The sequence below is a fragment of the Budorcas taxicolor genome, chromosome 3, assembly GCF_023091745.1.
Source record: "Budorcas taxicolor isolate Tak-1 chromosome 3, Takin1.1, whole genome shotgun sequence".
In the NCBI taxonomy this organism is placed as follows: Eukaryota; Metazoa; Chordata; class Mammalia; order Artiodactyla; family Bovidae; genus Budorcas; species Budorcas taxicolor.
This window is the reverse complement of record NC_068912.1, coordinates 21,421,271-21,444,305: the sequence shown is the minus strand read 5'-3', so window position 1 is coordinate 21,444,305 and position 23,035 is coordinate 21,421,271. Positions and strand designations below refer to the sequence as shown.

The following is a 23,035-nucleotide window of genomic DNA, read 5'->3' as shown; positions in this document are numbered from 1 at the left end:
GAGGTGGCTAACACAGGCTATGAAAGAAACCATCCTCCAGATCCCTGAGCCGGCTAACCCTAGATAAGTGAGAGAATTTCTGGGAACTGTGGGATATTGCCGGTTATGGATCTTGGGAGAAAAGGCCAGGCCCCTATATTAAGGGACCAAAGAAAACAAGGACTGGAAATGGACTGAGCCAATGAAAGAGGCCTTCCAAGAGCTCAGGCGAGCCTTGCTAGAAGCTCCTGCCCTTGCCCTCCCTGATCCATCTAAGCCTTTCCAATTATTTGTAGATGAAAAGCGGGGGATAGGAAAAGGGGTACTAACACAGAGATGGGGACCATGGAAGCAACCTCTTACCTTTCCAAGAGACTGGACCCAGTGGCAGCCGGATGGCCACCTTGCCTCCGTATCATTGCGGCCACCACGCTCTTAGTCCACGATGCTGATAAACTGACTTATGGACAGAGACTCTTGGTCTACACTCCTCATGCCATAGAGAGAGTTTTAAAGCAACCCCCAGGTAAATGGATTTCTAATGCCCGCTTGACGCACTACCAGGCCTTGCTACTTGACACCCCACGGATTCATTTCCAAACGCCCTGCATTCTAAATCCGGCCACTCTTTTGCCCAATCCGGAGGAAAATAGCCCCCTCCATGATTGTGATGAGATACTGGCCGAGGTAACAGCAATACGAAAGGACTTAACTGATACTCCACTGGATAACAGTGAGCTAAAATGGTTCACAGATGGCAGCAGTTATGTGAAAGATGGACAGAGACGGGCGGGAGCCGCAGTAGTAGATGACTCTGGACAGACGATATGGACAGAGGCCCTTCCCCCGGATACCTCAGCACAAAAGGCAGAGTTAATTGCCCTGATTCAAGCATTAGAGAGAGCCAAAGGAAAAAGAATAACTACTTTCACTGACAGTTGCTATGCTTTTGGCACGGTACACATCCAGGGCCCGATATATCGGGAACGGGGGGTTTTGACAGCTGAAGGAAAAGAAATTAAAAATTTGCCTGAAATCCGTAGACTTTTAGAGGCTGTACAGATGCCCTGGGCTGTGTCAATAGTACACGTACCTGGACATCAGAAGGGTGACAGCCCCAGGCAGCTTGAAAAGTAGCTGATGAAGATTTCATCACCCCTGTGCTGGCGGTCGGACTTCCACCTCCAGGTATGGGAACTCTGCCCCCAACCCCTGAGTATTCATCCACAGACCTTGCTTGGATCCAAGAACACACCAACCTTCAAAAAGGTGAAGATGGATGGTACCGAGACTCAGACGGCTACTTGATACTCCCTGCTCAGTTGGGACGGCAACTATGTGAGCATTTACACTTGTCTACTCATCTGGGAGAAAAAAGACTCTGATGCTCTTTCAAACTGCGCGCCTGCGATTTCCCCGGCACCAGACAACTGTAAAGAACATAGTGCATGCTTGTAAGGTGTGTCAACAGATGAGGCCAGGAAAAGGACAACATGCAGGACTGAGGTATCGGGGAGAAGGACCAGGGCAACACTGGGAAATAGATTTCACCGAGGTAAGGCCAGGCAAGTATGGTTACCGGTACTTGTTAGTGTTGGTGGATACCTTCTCAGGGTGCGTGGAGGCTTTTCCTACAAAGGGAAAAACCGCGATGATAGTGGCAAAAAAGATTTTAGAAGAAATAGTTCCCAGGTTTGGCCTGCCAGTGACCATCGGCTCTGATAATGGACCTGCTTTTGTGAGTCAAATAGTTCAGAGCCTTGCCCTAGCCCTGGGGACTAAATGGAAGTTACATTGTGAATACAGTCCACAGAGCTCAGGGCAAGTAAAAAGAATGAATTGGACCCTAAAAGAAACTTTAACTAAATTGGCTATAGAGACTGGCGGGGACTGGGTGACCCTCCTTCCCTTCGCCCTCTTCCATGCGCGTAATACTCCTTATCAACTTAATCTGACCCCATTTGAAATTCTGTATGGGAGACCTCCCCCTGTATGTCCAATATTTGAAGGGAAGAAACCTACCGCCTCCCACGTTGGGACAATTCCAAGAGGCCTTGATGGCCTTAAGCAAGGTGCAGTCTCGTGTCTGGAAACTGCTCCGGGAAATACATGTGGGTCAAAATAAGGGAACTATTCCCTCACATGACATTGGCCCAGGAGATTGGGTATGGGTCAAAAGGCACCAAACCAAGGCACTAGAACCCAAATAGAAGGGTCCTTATGTTGTTCTTCTTACCACCCCAACTGCCCTAAAGGTTGACGGTATCGGGCCTTGGGTGCATTGCAACCACGTACGCCCAGCTACTTCAGCAGAGCAGGAAGATGCTAAAAAAGAATGGGAAGCGTCTCTGCACCCATCCAACCCCCCGAGGCTGAAGCTCCGGCGTCGTCGACAGGACCAAGACAACTCGTCTGGACCATCTTATAGATGACCATGTTACTCTGCTCCGAAGCTGCCAGCGTGAACCCGCACCAACCTGTCAGAATCACCTGGAAACTGCAAAATGGACTAACACGTGAGATGCTTAACTCCACCACCGCAATACATCCACCAAATACTTGGTGGCCAGACTTATACTTTGACCTTAAGCTGGTGGTAAATGTACCCTGAAAGAGGGGCAAGCTCCGGAATCATGCATTCTGGGCATGTCCAGGTGCACTCAGGCATAACTGGAAGATCTGTGGGGGCATACAGGACTCTTATTGTAAATCTTGGGACTGCGTAACTTCCAATGATGGGTTGGAGACTCCAGGGTATAGATGGTGGGATGTAGGAAATCGGGACTTGCTTAACTTCTCCTTTGTAGGACCCGTACCTCCGTACTCCGATTGGGAAAAGTATCATAACTTTGCCCAGGTAAAAATAAGGTTCAACATTGACAAAGCAAAAAAAGAAAAGGCCTGGGTCAACGGGATATCATGGGGGCTTCAGACCAGAACTGACGGGTTCCCATACCGGGAGTATTATAATGGGATCATTGTTGTGAGTCAAGTTTTAGAACCTGTACAAATATATAATATCGGTCCAAACCCCGTTGAACAGGTCCATGCAACTCTCTACCCGACAACCTCCTTATCTACATCCCAGGGACCAACAAAAGACCCAGAGGCGGGCCCCCTTGCTAAACTCGGACAAACAGATCCACTATGGAAATTAGTAAAGGCAGCTTATGCTACCTTAAATCAAACCCATCCTGAGGCAACTAAATCCTGTTGGTTATGTTACAACTTAATTCCCTCTTATTACGAGGCAGTAGGCCTCAACGCCTCTTACGACCTGGCCAACGGCACCGATCCTCCTCAGTGTCAATGGGGAGACTGAAAAGTAGGCCTTACAATGAGAGAGGTATGGGGAAAAGGGTTATGTACGGGCAAGGTATTATCAGAGAGGTCTCCACTGTGTGCGCATGTCGTTGAGCCTACGGACTTGCCCATAGCCAGGTGGCTAATACCACGGATGGGAGGATGGTGGGTCTGTTCACACACGGGGCTGACTCCATGCTTACACAGCTCAATCTTTGATCCCAAAGAAGAAATCTGTGTTATGGTAGCAGTCATGCCAAAAATTCTGTACCGACCAGAGGAAACAATATATGATTACTGGGCCCAAAAATTGACCCTAAATCCTCAAGAAAGAACTTACAAAGTCAAGAGGGAACCTCTTACTGCCATAACCATAGCAACTATGTTCGGTCTTGGAATAGCCGGGGCCGGAACAGGAATAACAGCTTTGTCCCTGCAAAGCCAAGGATTTAACTCCCTGAGAGCGGCCATAGATGAGGACCCGTATAGAGCAATCTATTAGTCATTTAGAATCATGTTTAACTTCCCTATCTGAAGTAGTTCTGCAAAACAGAAGAGGATTAGATCTGCTCTTTCTGCAACAGGGGGGACTCTGTGCTGCCCTAGGAGAAGAGTGTTGTTTTTATGCTGATCACACAAAAATAGTTAGAGAATCTATGGCCAAAGTAAGAGAGGGACTAGCCCAACGTAAACGAGAACGTGAGGCTCAACAAGGATGGTTTGAGTCTTGGTTTCAACAATCCCCTTGGTTGACCACCCTAATCTCCACCTTGCTGGGACCCCTGCTAATACTTCTACTGATGCTTACCTTTGGCCCATGTATTATCAATAGACTTGTAGCCTTTGTAAAGGAACGCATAAATACAGTACAGCTGTTTGTGCTTCGACAACAATATCAAACTGTCTCAGGACCGAGAGGAAGATTCCTCTATATGATCTAAGGACAGGGGGGAATGTTAGGGACCAAACGATGGGCTCTAGGACATGAGTCACGTTTACCAGAAAGAGACAGGATATGCGCTCATCCTGCCTGGCCAATCATGTAACGCCAGCTACTCCTGTAACTGAGACAAAGAACTGCCTGTATATAAGCCACCATACTCCTTTGTTCCGGGCTCTTGTCAGATTGCACTGTGCTGTAAGAGACTTGGGCCCTAGCGCGCTAGACACAAACTCCCTTGTTGCCTTCGCATTACTGTGGTGGACTTGCTCTCTCGGTCGGTTCGGAGATACGGGCTCGGTGCATAACACGGGGAATTGGGAAATTAGGATTTACCTATATACACTATTGATGCTATGTATGACAGCACCCTTATGGCAGAAAGTGAGGAAGAACTAAAGAGCCTCTCGATGAAAGTGAATGAGGAGAGTGAAAATGTTGTTTTAAAGCTCAACATTCAGAAAACTAAGATCAGGGCATCCAGTCCCATTACTTCATGGCAAATAGATGGGGAAACAGTAGAAACCGTGGCAGACTTCCTATTTCTGGGCTCCAAAATAACTGCAGATGGTGACTGCAGCCATGATATTAAAAGAGGCTTACTCCTTGGAAGGAAAGTTATCACCAACCTAGACAGCATATTAAAAAGCAGAGCTATTACTTTGCCAACAAAGGTCTGTCTAGTCAAGGCTATGGTTTTTCCAGTGGTTGTGTATGGATGTGAGAGTTGGATATAAAGAAAGTTGAGCACAGAAGAATTGATGCTTTTGAACTATGGTGTTGGAGAAGACTCTTGAGAGTCCCCTCGACGGCAAGGAGATCCAACCAGCCCATCCTAAAGGAGATCAGTCCTGGGTGTTCATGGGAAGGACTGATGTTGAAACTGAATCTCCAATATTTTGGCCACCTCATGCGAAGAGCTGACTCATTTGAAAAAATCCTGATGCTGGGAAAAATTGAGGGCAGGAGAAGAAGGGGATGACAGAGGATGAGATGGTTGGATGGCATCACTGACTCAGTGGACATAGGTTTGGGTGGACTCCAGGAGTTGGTGATGGACAGGGAGGCCTGGCGTGTTACGGTTCATGGGGTCGCAAAGAGTCAAACATGACTGAGTGACTGAACTGAGCTGAACTGGTACAATAAATAGCAAATGAGAACCTATTGTATGGCATAGGGAATTACTGGATGCTCTGTGGTTACCTAAATGAGAAGGAAATCCTAAAAAGAGGGGATATATGTATATGTATAGCCGATTCACTGTGCTATTAATACAACATCGTAATCAACACATTGTAAAGCAGCTATACTCAAATAAAAGTTAATAATAAAAAAAGAAACATGAAGAAAGGTCCAGTGATGAGACAGTGGGAGAGAGAGAATGCTGGGATATGAAAGGGTCTCCCTCAAGTACTCAGCAGAGTAATGATCCGGGTATCCTTATGAAGAAAGTGCCTGAGGCCAAGGAAAGAACATTTTTAAAAGATCCTGGAACAATGCCTGGTGCTCACCACACAGGACAAGCAATTGTATGTAAGTGATCTCCCCACACAGACTGGACTACTTATAACTCATGGGCCATTGGGAAGAACATTCAAAAAACTCTTGTGATGGACAGGGAGGCTTGGCTGTTAAAATGCTGCACTCAGTATGCCCGTAAATTTGGAAAACTCAGCAGCGGCCACAGGACTGGAAAAGGTCGGTTATCATTCCAGTCCCAAAGGCAGTGCCAAAGAATGTTCCAACTACTACACAATTGCGCTCATCTCACATGTTAGCAAAGGAATGGTCAAAATTCTCACTGTGAGGCTTTCACAGTATGTAAACTGAGAACGTCCATATGTGCAAGCTGGATTCAGAAAAGGCAGAGGAACCAGAGATCAAATTGCCGACATCCATTGATTCATAGTAAAAGCAAGAGGGTTCCAGAAAAATATCTACTTCTGCTTTCTTGAGGACGCCAAAGACTTTGACTGTGTGGATCACAACAAACTGTGGAAAATTCTTCAAGAGATGGGAATACCAGACCACCTTACCTGCCTCCTGAGAAATCTGTATGCAGGTCAAGAAGCAACAGTTAGAATCAGACATGAAAGAAGGGACTGGTTCCAAATTGGGAAAGGAGTATGTCAAGACTGTGTGCTGTCACCCTGCTTATTTAACTTCTATGCAAAGTACATCATGTGAAATGCCTGCCTGGATGAAGCACAAGCTGGAATCTATATTTCTGCAAGAAATATCAATACCCTTCTATATGCAGACGACACCAGGTTTACGGCAGAAAGAGAAGAGGCAGTAAAGAGCCTCTTGATGAAAGTGAAAGAGGAGAGTGAAAAAGCTGGCTTAATATTCAACATCCAAAAAACTAAGATCATGGCATCCGATCCCATCACTCCATGGCAAATAGATGGGGAAACAATGGAAACAGTGAGAGACTTTATTTTCTTGGGCTCCAAAATCACTGTACATGGGGACCACCGCCATGAAATTAAAAGACGCTTGCTCCTTGGAAGAAAAGCTATGACCAACCTAGACAGCATATTAAAAAGCAGAGATATTCCTTTGCCAACACAGGTCAGTCTAATCAAAGCTATGGTTCTTCCAGTAGTCGTGTATGGATGTGAGAGTTGGACTATAAAGGAAACTGAGTACCAAAGAATTGATGCTTTTAAACTGGTGTTGGAGAAGCCTCTTGAGAGCCCCTTGGACTGCAAGGAGATCCAACCAGTGCATCCTAAAGGAAATCAGTCCTGAATACTCATCAGAAGGACTAATGCTGAAGTTGAAGCTCCAATATTTTGGCCACCTGGTGGGAAGAGCTGACTCAGTGTAAAAGTCTCTGATGCTGGGAAAGACTGAAGGCAAGAGGAGGAGTGGGTGGCTGAGGATGAGATGGTTGGATGGCATCACCGACTCAATACACATGCATTTGAACAAACTCCAGGGTTTGGTGAGAGACAGGGAAGCCTGATGTGTTGCTGTCCTTGGATCGCTACTGAACTGAAGAAACTGGGGAACAGTTCCTTACAACCGGAAAGCTCCATAGGGCCTACAACCAGCCCATCTTTCTCTGCTCTGAGTCACCTTGCAGAACAAGCCACAGTCAGTGAATCCAAGGAGGGCACAGGACAAAGCTGACTGCAGGATACTTTTACCGCCTGATATCCCCTCACCTTTTCATCTGGGCCCTACATCGTCTCTACCTGTGACACCTATTATTCTCTGAAAACCAAGAAGTTCGTCCCTTGTGAAGACACTTCGCTTTCCCTCACCCCAGCACACCCGCGGGACAATCTGATGTGAGTCAGAGAACAAAAGGGAACGAATTCAACTCTATACCACGGTTTCCAGCCAAAGACATGATGAAGAGGGTCAGGCTCTGCGGATTGAGCTGATCCAGGAGGAAAAGCAGCCGGTCCTCGAGCCGCTATCAGGGGAGGCCCCGAATCAGGTCAAGATCAGGGAGTAGATGGACCCGGCCATCACCAGCTGAGAACCAAGTGGCCCCTGCTTCGCAAGTTAACAGGTTCAGAAAGAGAGCTTGACCTCTCACCACACCTGGATTCCAGGTCTTCCCTCACGACCTGCGGAGCCTACCTTGTCCAGTTCTTGGATGAGGCTGAACCTCTGATCCAGGGGTTGGGCGGGCGTCGTTGCACTTTGTCACACCTTCGGGGGCAGGGGATGGATCCGTCCCCTCGGCGCGCTCCACTCGCCGGCTCCGAAGCCCTGTGCCTACCATTTCTGCTGCAGGGAGCCGTGTGTCTGTGGTCCCTCGGGCGTCCGCTGTGCGTCCACCCTGACGGGGAGAGGACCACCTCACCCTCGTCCCGTCCACGTGGGACGTCAGCATGCCGGACGCGACAGAAAACGATGAATCCGCTCCTCTGTCTGGACGTGGGAGGTGAAAACTAGGACCTGCAGGGGAGCAAAGCAAGGCGAAATCTCGAGAAACGCCCTGATCTAAAGCCCTTTTCAAGTCCGCCTCTTTGGGAACTCAGGCCTCTAGCGCGCTTGAGGGTGCTGTCGCGCTCACACTCTCGACCGCACTCGGAGTCCAGGCGGAACCAGGAGGAGCCCTGCTGCCTGGGGGCCGGTGCCCATGCGGCCCGCGCCTGCCTCGGGGTCTGAGCCCGTGAACCTCACTGAGAAAGGGAGGAAAGCCACTGCTGGAGGAAAGGGCACATGCATTCCCCAAACTGAGAAGCTCTACTGCTAAAGGAAACCAGAGACAGACAGACACACAGACAACCTTGCATTAAAACCTTGCAGCGAAAAGAAACTCTGCCTGCTGTGAGGTAAATACGAAGACCCTTCAAGACACCGGCTTTCTGAAAAACAAAACAAAACAAAACGAAACGCCTTTACCTCTCTTAAATTCGCGCTCCACGACCTGTTGAACAGCAAAATTATAAAAGGAAAACAAGAGGCGTTTCAGACATTGTAAAATGTAAAACTAAGCGGTCCTTCAAGAAGAATCTCAAGTTTGGAATGAAGACGGTCAGATCTGCGTGGACCGCGCCTGGCTCCTCTGCGGCTTTATGCTGGGCCTGGTAGGCAAAGGAATTCAACAAATGACCCGAGCCTCAGTCTTTGCGGCGGTTCCCGCTAAACGTGAAAGCGTGATGCAAGTCTGGACTGAAACTAGAGGACTAGCATCAGCCACAGAGGCAGGAATCTGAGGAACCCCCGGTGCTAGGCGGCGCCGGAGAAGCGCTGCTGTGAAAGGCCTGCGAGAGAGGAGCGCACGGGTCAGACGGGGCAGAGGGGAGGGCGGGTCCTTTGTTTCCCGAGTGGGATTGGAAGCATCGAGCCAGGTCCCCGCTGGCGCCATGAAAGGGACTCCAAGGCACTGGATCTGCCTCTGGAAGGGCTGTGTCCACCTTGACGGACGTGGGGCCACCTGGGGCTCAGACGCACCTTCCTCCCCCCCCCCCCCCCCCCCCCCCCCGGCTCCTGAGGCTTCTGAGAACTGGGGAGTCAGGGGAGGCAACCGCTGCTCTTGGGCGCAAAGCTGGCACACAGGGACCTCGCCCCGGGAGAGGCGAGGAACCCTAAATCAGGCAGATCCTTGCCTAACGGATTGCCTGTGTTTTCAGAGTCCTCTTCCTTTGAAAATTTGAAGGTCAGGTGTGTTCAAACATGCAGTTCTTGAATATGTCACTAGATACAAGTGGTCGTGTGGTTTCCGTAGTGTAGTGGTTATCACGTTCGCCTAACACGCGAAAGGTCCCCGGTTCGAAACCGGGCGGAAACAACTTCACTTTCCTCCAAAGTTTTAGATTCATATTTTAAATACAAAACAGAGGTCTGCCGCGTGGAATGAGGCTTGCAGCTTCAGCTTCAGCATCAGTCCTCCCAAAGAATATTCAGGGTTGATTTCCTTTAGGACTGACTGGTTTCATCTCTCCTTGACCTGCATACAGGTTTTTCTGGAGGCAGGTAAGATGGTCTGCTATTCCCACCTCTTGAAGAATTTTCCATATTTTGTTGTGATCCACACAGTCAAAGGCTTTAAGGAGTCAATGAAGCAGAAATAGATGTCTTTCTGGAATTCTCTTGCTTTTTCTATGATGCAATGGAGGAAAAATGCAGGGAAAAAAGGAGGAAATGGATAGAACCAAATTAATTGGAGAAATATATGGAAAAGGTTAAATAGAGAGTGCTACAAACAGTGGAGGAAATTTCCTTGGTAAAATGCGTTTACAGGGTGATGATGATGAGCCTACTCTTTCATGCATTCTAGGATTCCCAGTCAACCTGCTTTCCTCCAGAGATCCTCTCTGAGGATCAGAGACTACCTGGAGGTAAGTCCTTGTCTCTGTGTGTGTGTGTGTGTGTGTGTGTGTGTGTACACAAGACACAGAGGAGTAGGGTAGTAGTGGAGCATGGGAGAGAATGCATAGACCAGAAACAATCATACATCATTTACGTTCTAAAAGAGTGAGACACGTCCCTGGGTGGGCTCAAGCCACGAACTTTTCGGTTAACAGACGAATGAGCTAACCCATTGCTCCCCAAAGTCAGTTGGGAGGAGAGTTTAACCCTCACTCGCACAGAAAGCAAGCATACTTACGGAACTGGGCGGAGCCGCCTGTGTTTCGCAGAATGGCGTTTCCACTTCCGAGCCTCGGACAACCTGAGAGATGGAGTCCACTCAGCCTGTTCGTTCCCGTCGGGAAGCCGGGAGGTTCCGAGGGCAGAAGGTCTCCTGAGCGTCCTCGCCGCCGCAGATGTCAGCGCCCAAGAGAAGCCGCGAGCTTGAGCCGAGGGGCCCCAGAAAGAAGCTGATGGCTCCCGGTTTGATCCGCCTTCGTCCGACCATTTGCGCTTCTGGACATCGGTTTAGTAGATGGGGTGCGTGTGGCTGCAGCTGGAAAGAGATCAGTTTGTTGTGATCCACACAATGTAAGGCTTTAGCTGTCTTTTGAGGACGGGAAATGAAAGATGTGAAGAGGGCGAATAGATCCGAGGAAGGCCAAGGGCAGGAGAGAACGGAGAATGAGCCAGAGGGAGAAAGGGACTTCACGAGAGAGGAGCGGGCTGCTATCGCGGCGGAGGCCGTCGCTGGGTTGGGGAGATCACAGCGCCTGACTCTGGCGCAGCTCCCACGCTTTCCTGAGGTGTCCGGGAATCCCGTTCACCCCAAATCGCAAAGCTGCTGGCCTTGCATTTGTTCTGGCAGTTTCCTTTGCTGGTTGTAAAATTCTGGGTCTTGTATCACGTATAGAAATGTTTTCCACTGTAAACCCTTATTTTTTTTTTTAATTGGGGGATTTTTAAAGCAAGGAATTGGACTACTGTTCCCCTTTTGATGAGCTGATCAGATGAACTAGTAAACTGGCAGATCCCACTAGCCCAGGAGGTTACTGTTGGTCAGACAGGATTCCTTCACTCTCTCTTGAAAGTTCCACTGCCACTGAAAGATATCAGTAACTTAAAAGAAAACCACACCCAGACTTCATGCAGTGCAGTGCCAAAATGTAAGAGCTTACACTCAATGGTGACATGCAAAGTGCCATGTGCTGAGGCACCGTCTACAAGTTTTACATGGATGTACTCACTTTATCCTTTCAACATGCTTCTAGCATATCATCATCCTCATTTCACATATGAGAAATCTGAGACATGGAAGGTTAAATAACTTGTCTAGTCACTCAGTCAGTGAGTGGGATCTGAAAGCAGCAATTTGAACTGGAGCCTGCCTGGCTCCACAGGTTATGGTGCTAGTCAAAGGGGAACAGAAATGGTAAAAATGTTTGGCAAGAGATTTAAGCCTGCATGTTTCTTTGACAAAACACCAAGGAGGAGTCATGTAACACAAATAAAACTGCAGTATCCTCATGACCCACTTGCCAGGCAAACACCTTTCTTATTCCAAGAGCTGCTCCCCTTGAATCCCCAACTTATACACACCTTCTGCAAGAACTAGATTTTTCGTCCCCTTTATCCTTTCCTCTCACCTCTCCAATACCTCTTTCACAGCTCTTCTGTTCTTTCACTTCCAGGTCATTCATTTTTTTTAAAATTTAAAAACCTTAAATATATCTAAAGAAGTAAATAAGCAGTCATCCGTAGTTCCACCTCCTAGAATGGACTGCTGTTAACATCTTTGCACATTTTCCTTCAGATCTATTTTTACATTATTCTAAGTAGCAAACGCGCATGGGTTCATGCTAAATCGTTTCAGTCCTGTCTGACTCTTTGGGACCCAATGACTGTAGCCTGCCAGGCTCCTCTGACCATGAGAGGATTCCAGGTAAGAATATGGAGTGGATGGCCATACCCTCCTCCAGGGAATGTTCCTGAACCAGGGATAGACCCCATATCTCTTGTGTCTCTTGCATTGGCAGGTGGGTTCTTTACCATTAGTATCACTTGGGAAGCCCCTAAACTCTATGTGCTATTTTACAAAATTGAAATGATGCAGAAAATACAAATATGTAAAATTTTGAAACATCTTAAATTCAAAAGTAACTTCTGTTAATGTAAGTAAATGATAATGGAGTCATTTAGGTATATCAACTGAGAGACAGAGAAGGCAATGGCACCCCACTCCAGTACTCTTGCCTGGAAAATCCCATGGACAGAGGAGCCTGGTAGGCTGCAGTCCATGGGGTTGCACAGAGTTGGACACGACTGAAGTGACTCAACAGCAGCAGCAGCAACCAAGAAAAGTATATATATATATATATATATATATATACATATATATGCTTTTATATGATTGAGCTCTTATAGAATCTATTCTGACTTTAAAGTATTTCAATTTACTAGTGTATAAATTTAATGAAAAAATGGAAAAATGAAGAAACTATTGAACTTTCAATCAAATTGTTTACCTTAAGAGACATACATTTCTAAAGAACCCTCTAGTGCTAATAATAATAATAATGAATGTCATTGAATTAAGGTATTAAGATTTGGAACGATTCCTCTCGTTATTTTTTAAAACATCAAATTTCTTAAGAATTAATTTTAAAATGATACAATCTATCCATTTCAAGTTTGATGACTTTTGACAAGTGGATGTACCTATGGAACCACTACCCAGTTCAAGAACATCTCCAGCACTCCAAAATATCCCCTTGAGCCCCTTTGCCGTCAACCCCCTGCCACTCCCTGTCCCAGGGGCTCAGTGATCTAGTTCTTGTCACTAGGGATTAGTTTGCCTCATCTAGTAATTCCCATAGGTGGCCCCGCAGAGTATGTACTCGTTTCATCACTCAGGGTGAAGTTTTAATCCTTATTGTTGCCATGTATCAGAAATTTGTTTCATTTTATTGAAGAGTAGTATTTCTTGGAGTGACCATGTCACAATCATATCTATTCACTTTGTGCTGGACATGTGAATGGTTTTCAATTTGGGGACTATTATGAACAAAGCTACTACGAGCAAGTCCCTTTTGTGGGCATATGTTTTATAAATTCCATTTTAAATTTTCTATTCTTTAATATACATTTATTTTGTGAATGGATGTTACATTCATCATGACAAAATTTATTGAAATGTTTAAAAATGTATTCAAATGTTACAAAAGACTGAAGTGCCAGCTTATCTTTGATTGTTTCCTCCTAGAAGATACTTAATATTGCCCACCTTCTGTGCCAGCTGTGTTATTTGATTATCTCATTTAATCTACACAATAGCTTCATGAAGTACTTATTATTTCTTTCATATGACACTTGCAAAATTGGCCTAGCAAATTGGAGTTGACCCAAGGTCAAAAGGAAGTTAAGTGGTGGCACCAGGATTAATAGGAGGCCCCCTGAGTGTTGGGCTCATTACGTTTGGGCTAAATGGTCTCTGCTGTTCCTGGTTCCTGGTTTCCTGTCTACCTTTCGCCCCCGATCTGTGTGCTTGAGGCTGACCCTGGAAACCAGCATTTCCAGGTCTTTCTTGCCCATGGAATCCAATGGGTGCAGCCAAACAGATGAGATCAGAAGGGAGAGGGGAGGAATGTGCATGATAAATGTTGTCTGCCATATCAGCAAACAAAGCACGCTGTGCCATCTAGCGGCCCGCCACTACCGACCTTAGTGAGCGCATTAAGAAGAAACCTATCTGTTGTTGGAGCAGGAAATGGCAACCCACTGCAGTATTCTTGCCTGGAAAATCCCATAAAGAGAGGAGCCTGGTGGGCTACAGCCCATGGTGTCCCACAGAGTTGGATATGACTGAGCATGCATGACTGAACACAGACTGTGGGATCTTAGTTCTACAAACTCTGGCCCACAGCTGTGAAAGCACCAAGTTCTAACCACTAGATTGCCAGGGATTTCTTATCACATCTTAAGATGTCAGTTACCTGGGTGTAAACTTCATCGAAGCACTTCATTGCATGTATACTTGAAAACTGCAAGAGGCTAGATCATAAATGTTCTCATCACAAAAAAGAAATGAGAATTATGTGATGGGATGGAGGTGCTAGTAAACGCTCTGGTGGGAATCATTTTGCTATATATAACTATCCGATCAACGTGCTCAACTCACACAGCGTTATGTCAATTATGTCTCAAAAAAGTTGGAGGAAACAATTTTTGAAAACAAGAAAGAAACCTGTGTTACTTCTTCGGAATCCATCCAAAGCCAAGGGGGATACGTTCCAGTGCCGCAAGTTCAAGTGCAATACAGCTGGGGAGGAGGAAGGACTGCTTACTCACTGGTCACCTGCCCAAGGTTGTCTGCTTTGGCTCCAGCAGCTGGTGGGAACTAGACTGGCCTTCACCAGCACCAGGAGAACTGGGTCCCTGCAGGCTCCCACTTCATCCTCATGAGGTGTTTCGATGAGGAAATCACCAAGGATTTCTTCTTTTCCCCTAATCTATTACCACTTCTCACTGTGTCTCTTCAAGACCATTGTTGGGTGCTGACTGGACAGGGCTTGAAGGAGATGCTGCCCTTTCCCTACCGGTCTCTTCTGGCCCGGAGGTTACTGCCCGCGGGATCAGAACCAGGGGGCCGGGAGGGCACCGGCTCTCTGAGAACCAAAAGTCGCTGCGTGCACCCAGGTGCGCCGCTCACCTGCGCCTCGCCGGCTCCCGGCGTGCTGAATCCACGCTATCGGCTGAAGCATCTCCCGCGGTGCCACGCCTGCGTGAGGGCTCTAGACCCCGCGGCAGGGGCCATGCTGAGGTGGCCCGGCCCTGCCCCCGACCCTGGAGGACAGGCGAGGAGAGGCCAGTCTCGACCGGCTGGGCCAAGAGAGTTCTCAACCTCGGCCCAGCCCCACGTACTCGACGTTAAAAGACTCAAACCCTAAAGTTTCAAAGGAGGGAAACTCTCGAGTTGAATCCATCTCCCGACCTTTAGGAGGAAAGTTGAGGGAGGAAATCAGACCAAGAAAAAGATTATGTGCATCAAAATGCATAACTAACCAAAGAAAAATAGGATTTTCTGACAAGTTGGAAGTGTGATGTGAAAGACTGGTGTCAAAGAGAAGTGTGTTTGGTCTGAGCCAACAGAGCATCAGGTAAGGTGGGAAAACACCCTTGCCACAGGGGTGGAAGGGCAAAGACCCAGAGTTTCTTTTGGAACCCTGGGGCCTTCCCAGAAAGCGTAATCCATTGATGCTGTCCCATTTCCCACCTCTGTGGTCCTTAGAGATATTTGGGATCCCAGGTCTCACCTGGGGGTCTCCATTCCAACTCCTTTTTTTGGAAGACAAATGCCAACGGTTTGCATCACTCTGATGCTTGCTTTTCAACTATCAAGGTCCTGAAAGCATCTGGACCTCGCTAATGGAAGGAGTACCTGACCAGTTGCAGTTCACAGAGGAGCCTGAAATTTGGGCTTGGGAGAAGAGTGGGGGGAGTGGAGAGCAGATTCTGGGGGATCCTGAGGTCTAACTGCCTGGGGGCCCACAGGGACCTCGCTCTGGGAGAGGTGAGGAACTCTCAGTCAGGGCCTTTCAGGAACCCCAGATCCTTACTCGAGGGATCACTTGGGCTTCCTTTGAAAATTTGAAGGCCAGCGGTGTCCAAACATGCATTTCTTGAGCATGTCACTAGGCACTGGCTGCCATGTGGTTTCCGTAGTGTAGTGGTTATCACGTTCGCCTAACACGCGAAAGGTCCCCGGTTCGAAACCGGGCGGAAACAACGTCACTTTACTGCAAACTTTTAGATTCACATTTTAAACATAAATGGAGGCCTGCCGCAGGGAGTGAGACTTGGCGCTTCAGCTTCACCATCAGTCCTCCTAAGGAATATTCAGGGTTGATTTCCTTTAGGACTGACTGGTTTCATCTCTCCTTGACCTGCATACAGGTTTTTCAGGAAGCAGGGAAGGTGGTCTGTTTTTCCCATCTCTTGAAGAATTTTCCACAGTTTGTTGTGATCCACACAGTCAAAGGCTTTAGAGTAGTTCATGAATCAGAAACAGATGGCTTTCTGGAATTCTCTGGCTTCTTCTATGATCCAGTGGATGGAAAACGGAGGAAAAGAATAGAGCCAAATTAATTGGAAAAGTATATGGAAACGGTTAAATAGAGACTACTACAAACAGTGGAAGAAACTTCATTAGTAAAATGAGTTTACAGGGTAGATGGTGACCTGCTTTCCCCCGAGATCCCGGACGTAGGTCCTCCTGTGTGTGTACTGGAGCTCAGGAGAGGAGGCACAGATTAGAAGCAATCGTACATCATTTACATTCTAAGAGTGAGACCCCTCCCTGAGTGGGCTCGAGCCAGGAACTTTTCGGTTAACAGCCGAACTCCGTAACAGATTGCGCCACAGAGACACGAGGAGAGCTTACTTCTCACTCCGACAGAAAGCAAGCATGCTTACGAGCTAGCCGGAGCCACCTGTGTCTCTCAGAGTAGCGTTTTCCCCTCCGAGCCTCGGACAACCTGAGAGATGGAGTCCACTCAGGGTGTTCACTCCCGCGGGGAAGCCGTGCGATTCCGAGGGCAGAAGGCCCCCGAAGTGTCCCCGCCGCGTGTTGCTTCAACTCCGCCGCAGACGCCAGCGGCCAGGAGACGCCCCCAGCTTGATCCAAGGGGCGCCCGAAGGAAGCTGATGGCTCCTGGTTTGCTCCGCCTTCATCCGACCATTTGCGCTTCTGGACACCGGTTTAGTAGATGAGGTGCGTGTGGCTGCAGCTGGAGAGATCACGTCCAACGAGGAAACGTGAAAAGGAGCGAGAGCAGGCAAAAGCGTGGATGAGACAATGAGACCTCCCCTGGGAAGCCTGTGAAGAGGCTCAGACAGATCGTGAGGGATAAAAGATAATTTTGTTAAGTAGCAGAAAAATGTGTTGTGCTGTTCAGTCTCTCGGTCCTCTCGGACGTTTTGCGACCCCATGGACTGCAGCACGGAAGGCTTCCCTGTCCATCACCAACTGCCGGAGCTAGCTCAAACTCATGCCCATTGAGTCGGTGATGGCATCCAACCATCTCATCCTCTGTCACCTTCTTCTCCTCCTGCCTTCAATCTTTCTCACCAGCAAAGGTCTTTTCCAATGAGTCAGCTCTTCTCATCAGGTGGCCAAAGTACTGGAGCTTCAGCTTCAGCATCAGTCCTTCCAGTGAATATTCAGGACTGATTTCCTTTAGGATTGACTGGTTTGATCTCCTTGAAGTCCAAGGGACTCTCAAGAGTCTTCTCCAACACCACAGTTCAAACGCATCCATTCTTCCATGCTCAACCTTCTTTGTGGTCCAGCTCTCACATCCACACAGGACTACTGGAAAAACCGTAGCGTTGACTATATGGACCTTTGTTGGCAAAGTAATGTCTCTGCTTTTTAATATGCTGTCTAGGTTGGTCATAGCTTTTCTTCCAGGGAGCAAGTGTTTTTTAATTTCATGGCTGCAGTCACCATCTGCAGTGATTTTGGAGCCCTGGAAATAAAGTCTGTCACTGTTTCCATTGCTTCCCCATCTATTTGCCATGAAGTGATGGGACCGGATGTCATGCTCTTAGTTTTTTGAATGCTGAGTGTTAAGCCAGCTTTTTCATTCTCCTCTTTCACCTTCATCAAGAGGCTCTTTAGTTCCTCTTTGCTTTTTGCCAAAGGGTGGTGTCATCTGCATGTCTGAGGTTCTTGATATTTCTCCCTGCAGTCTTGATTCCAGCTTGTGCTTCATCCAGCCTGGCATTTCGCATGATGTATTCTGCATACAAGTTAAATAAGCAGGGTGACAATATACAGCCTTGACGTACTCCTTTCCAATTTCGAACCAGTCCATTGATCCATGTCTGGTTCTAACTGTTGCTTCTTGAGCTCCATACAGGTTTCTCTGGAGACAGTTAAGGAGGTCTGGTATTCCCATCTCTTGAAGAATTTTCCACAGTTTGTTGTGATCCACACAGTCAAAGCCTTTAGTGTTGGTCAATGAAGCAGAAATAGATGTTTTTCTGGAATTGTCTTGGTTTTTCTATGATCCAAAAGATGTTGGCAATTTGCAGTCTGGTTCCTCTGCCTTTTCTAAATCCAGCTTGAACATCTGGAAGTTCTCAGTTCACATGCTGTTGAAGCCTAGCTTGGAGAATTTTGAGCATTACACTGCTAGCATGAGAAATTAGTGCAACTGTGCAGTGGTTTGAACGTTCTTTGGCACTGCCTTTCTTTGGGATTGGAATGAAAACTGACCTTTTCCAGTCCTGTGGCCACTGCTGAGTTTTCCAAATTTGCTGGCAAACGAGGGCAGCAATTAAACAGCATCATCTTTTAGGATTTGAAGTAGCTCAGCTGGAATTCTACCACCTCCACTAGCTTGTTTGCAGTGATGCTTCGCAAGTCCCTATGTTGACTTCGCACTCTAAGAGTCTGGCTCTAGCTGAGTGATCACCCCATCCTGGTGATCTGTGTCATGAAGATCTTTTTTGGATAGTTCTTCTGTGTATTCTTGCCACTTCTTCTTAATATCTCTTGCTTCTGTTTCTGTCCTTTATTGTGCCCATCTTTGCATGAAATGTTCCCTTGGTATCTCTGATTTTCTTGAAGAGATCTCTAGTCTTTCCCATTTTAATTGTTTTGCTCTATTTCTTTGCACTGTTCACTTGGGAAGGCTTTCTTATCTCTCCTTGCTATTCTCTGGAACTCTGCATTCATTTGGGTGTATCTTTCCTTTTCTCGGCCTTTTGCTTCTCTTCTTTTCTCAGCTATTTATAAGGCCTCTTCAGACAACCATTATGAGCATTTTTCTTTTCTTTTTCTTGGGGATGGTTTTGATCAAGGCCTCCTGTACAATGTTGCAAACCTCCATCAATAGTTCTCCAGGCACTCTGTCTATCAGATCTAATCCCTTGAATCTGTCACTTCCACTGTATAATCAGTCGTAAGGGATTTGATTGAGGTCATACCTGAATGGCCTAGTGGTTTTCCCTACTTTCTTCAATTTAAGTCTGACTTTGGCAATAGAGCTTCTCCATCTTCGGGCTGCAAAGAATAGAACCAGTGTGATTTTGGTATTGACCATCTAGTGATGTCCATGTATAGCATCGTCTCTTGTGTTGTTTGAAGAGAGTGTTTATGACCGGCGCGTTCTCTTGGCAAAACTCGGAGGGAGAATCAGAGAAGAGCATGAAAGAGAGAAAAGCTCAAACTTCTGTTGGTGCCCACAAATAAAACAGCAAAAACCGTGTGAGTATATTTCTGTGGGACAGTTACCTTATGCCACGTTGTGCATTGGAACTGTAGAGTGTAAGTGCTGCATTGTGGCAGCAGCAACCTTGGTTCAGATCCAGGCTAAGGCAAGGTAGTGTCTATAGCCTGTCTTGCCATTTGCCTTTTTTCTTTTATTTAGTTTGATGTATAGTTGATTTTCAATGTTGTGTTTGTTTCAGGTGTACGACAAAGTGGTTCAGTTATACACACATATACATCTAGTTTTGGTTCAGATTATTTTTCCTTTCAGATTATTACAAAATGTTGAGTATAGGTCCCTGGCTATACCCTAGGTGCTTGTTGGTTATCTGCTTTCTGCACAGTAGTAGTGTGTATATGTTAATCCCACACTTCTAATTTATCCCTCCCCCTTTCCCCTTTAGTAACCATAATGTTGTTTTCTATGTCAGTGGGTTTATTTCTGTTTTGTACATATGTTCGTTTGTATCAGTTTTAGTTTTGTTGTTTAGATTTCTCATATAAGCAATGTCATATGATGTTTGTCTTTCTCTGCCTGGCTTACTTCACTAGGATGACAATCTCTTGGTCCATTCATGTTGCTGTAATTGGCATCACTTCGTTCTTTTTTATTTATTTATTTTTTTGGTTGAGTAATATTCTATCCATTTACTTTTAATTCCAGCACCAGCTATGCCCCCTAGCAGTGGTGGGAGAGCAGAATTTGCCACTGGCCCGGGAGCAAAATGCAGCAAGAGGAGGAGTAAATCCCACAGCGCACAAACCTGCCAATCAAAGCAAAACCTAGAACAGCTGCTTGTCTCACTGTTGAGCAGGACACATCCCCAAAGTTTAAAGATTGCCCTTCATGGAGCCTTGTCTATAGTTTACACGAACGAAATAACACGGTCATTGTTGTTGTTGTTTTCTGGTAAAGATATTTCTAATATCAGTGAGGTTTTTCTTACACTAAAGGAGAAGACATATTTAAGAGGTTTACAATAAAATGCAAACTAGTCATCATGGTCTAGACCAGCTCCTTTCCATCCACCATCCACTGATTTTTACAGAAACAGTAAGTCATTGAACTATAGGCACAGTTTGTTGCATTTTTGCACACGTAATCGGCACCCAGATCAAGGTGTAGAAAATTTCCCCCACCCTTGAAATGTCACCTGAGCCACTTTCTAGGCAATTCCCGCACTAGATCGCTTATTTTATTACCTTTCTGAGTCCACCGCAATAGTGCACTGCTGCCTGCTCTTGAAATTCAAATGAAGGAAGCTACATTTTTGGAACTGACTCTGCTTTCATGCAACATTTTGTTCATTAAACAAACATATTCATAGTGTTATGCCTATTTCATTACTTTCGGTATTATTGGAGTAATTTTGTTAGGTTTTTTTGTGTGTTAACTGGTGTTCTTGGTGAATATTCCATACCAATTGTTTGTATATTGTGCATTCATAGAAGTACTACAATTGCTGGGTCACGACGTAGGTACAAGATTAACTTTATTAGAAACTGCCAACAGTCTTCTAGAATGATTTTGAACTGACTACTACAGGTGCAATTGCTCCACGTTTGTCGGCATTTAGTGTACGAATTTTTTAAAAAGCAGTCATGCTGGAGGCTGTGTAATGATATCTCCTTATAAGTATGACGTTTATTTCCCGAATGAGTAAATATGTCAAGAGTATTTTCTTATAGCCTTTGGTCATTAAAATATTACCTTTGTGATCCCTGGCTTAGGCTTCACAGGAAAAGGGAACCAGGTGCTGTGGTCCGTCGCTGAGGTGTAGATGGATTTTCCTAAGTGTCTCTCAGAGACAGAGACCCAGGCTCAGGGTATTCCCAGTGTCGACAGGTTTAGATCCGATGACTGGCCCAGCAATAGTGGATATGCCCAGCCTCCCAGGCTTTTACCGTCTCCACCCACTTTCAGTTGAGCAAGTGCAGAACATGTGTTAAAATATTCTCTTTCAACCTATTCATTCACATTCGTTTCCCTGAGTACTCTGAACAGCCCATTCATCTCACTACCATAAAGGGAAAACTGTTATCAGCAGCATAAGCAGATGGTTCATGTAAAAATCAGCATCAGAATATCAATAGGATGGTGATCCAGGGAAATGCCCTGACTCTCCAGCTGCTGCTGTTTGGAATCCCCGTTTGTCTCTACCAGGTAGTGGGCGGGCACCCATTTCCCTTGGAAGCTCGCTCCGAAGACCTGTTAGGACAAATGTTATGTCCACTGTAGGGCAAGAGGTGAGCAAGGGAGGGGGGCTGGTGGATGGGGACCAAGGGTGTGGACGAAGCCTGCAGAGGCGGCGGTAGCTGAGGCAGCAACAGTGGCTGTGCGTGTATGTGGTTCCGGAAGAGCTGATGAAAGGCGGTGAGTCCGGTGGGTGAGAGTGTGTGCTCTGCCTGTGTGGGGAGGGGCGGGAGGATTGGGAGATCTTTGCTAGAATTACTTGGCAGGGAGTGATTTGGTAAGGGTGGGAGAGGGGAGGAGGGGGACCCTGAGTGAAAGATGGTGGCCCGAGGGGTCCATGCTTATAGTTAGCTGGCAGCAGAGATACGGTGATCTTGAAGGTGCTTTCTCCAATGGAACGTCTTGTCCGTTGTCTTCCCGGCGTTCTGACCTCTGTGATTTCCCTGCTAGGGTGAAACTGACTTCAGAATTTCTGCTTGATAATCCGTATATAGTAAAATGTCTATATTCATTCAGGCGAACTGAGCAAAGGACAAACTCAAGAGTTCAAAGTAGCAGGGGATGGATAGGCATTACCTGGAAAACGTGTCAAAGGGCTTCATCCATGTATCAAAGTGTATCTTCCATACCTGGTCGATAAAACATTTTGTACGTCTTAAAAAAATGTTTTTGGTACGTCTTGATCTTGGTGATTATTTCACATCAAATAGCTGTTCATTAATGATCTGTGCATCTTATCCTGTGAATACACCTTAATAATTTTCTTCCTGGATAGAATGGGCGGTCACATGTTGGAGAACCCAGCGTAGACTATTACCGTGTTGAAGAAAAAGAAGTCAGACGCCACGTGTAACACGGAGGTCATGCCGTGACTCGGATTCGAACCGAGGTTGCTGCGGCCACAACGCAGAGTACTAACCACTATACGATCACGGCGCGCCACATACCAAGCGATGAGAACGGTCTTTAATGTCTGTCCTTTGACGTAAAATGATTCCGATCGTTGCGCTGCTTTGTTCTTGGAAACTGCAGGTATTCGTTTTCTCTCTTTCATGCTCGATCATCGGTTCCCCCGCTCTTTCTCTCAATTCTGATATATTATGACAAAAGGAAACAAAATCAAACAAGACACCAATTCTCATCTCCCCGGATGCGGCACGTTCCTTCTGGGAAGTCTGGCTGTCCTCGTCCCTACCTCGCCGGCTTCTTTTCCAGCTCTTCGCACTCGTCCCTTTGGATCCACCTTCCCCATTAGCTGGTTCCGGCTCCCGCCCCACCGACCGCGGCCGAGCCGAGGGAGGGCAACACCAGCGGTGCAGACGGTCCGGTGAAGGCGGAGCAAAGAACCGAAAGAACCAGTACGGAACCCACCCGGTGTCCAACTTCCCCTCTGGCCCCCTCGGCTCCGGCCCGGGGCGTCTCTGGCGCGTTTCTGCCCTCGGAAATGTGCGTGGTTCCACCGGTCGTGGAAGCGGGTAATTATCCATCGATGGGGATGAGAAGTATCTTGCTCGAGCGTGTCTCTGTG

At 46.8% G+C, this 23,035-nt stretch overlaps 3 non-coding genes across 3 annotated transcripts; 2 read left to right on the top strand and 1 right to left on the bottom strand.

The window, feature by feature from the left end:
• Positions 1–9,406: 9,406 nt before the first annotated feature.
• Positions 9,407–9,479, top strand: TRNAV-AAC (transfer RNA valine (anticodon AAC)). Its single transcript has one exon. It is a non-coding gene; the product is annotated as a tRNA-Val (tRNA).
• A 6,271-nt stretch (positions 9,480–15,750) lies between these two features.
• Positions 15,751–15,823, top strand: TRNAV-AAC (transfer RNA valine (anticodon AAC)). Its single transcript has one exon. It is a non-coding gene; the product is annotated as a tRNA-Val (tRNA).
• A 6,548-nt stretch (positions 15,824–22,371) lies between these two features.
• Positions 22,372–22,443, bottom strand: TRNAH-GUG (transfer RNA histidin (anticodon GUG)). Its single transcript has one exon. It is a non-coding gene; the product is annotated as a tRNA-His (tRNA).
• Between the last annotated feature and the right edge of the window lie 592 nt (positions 22,444–23,035).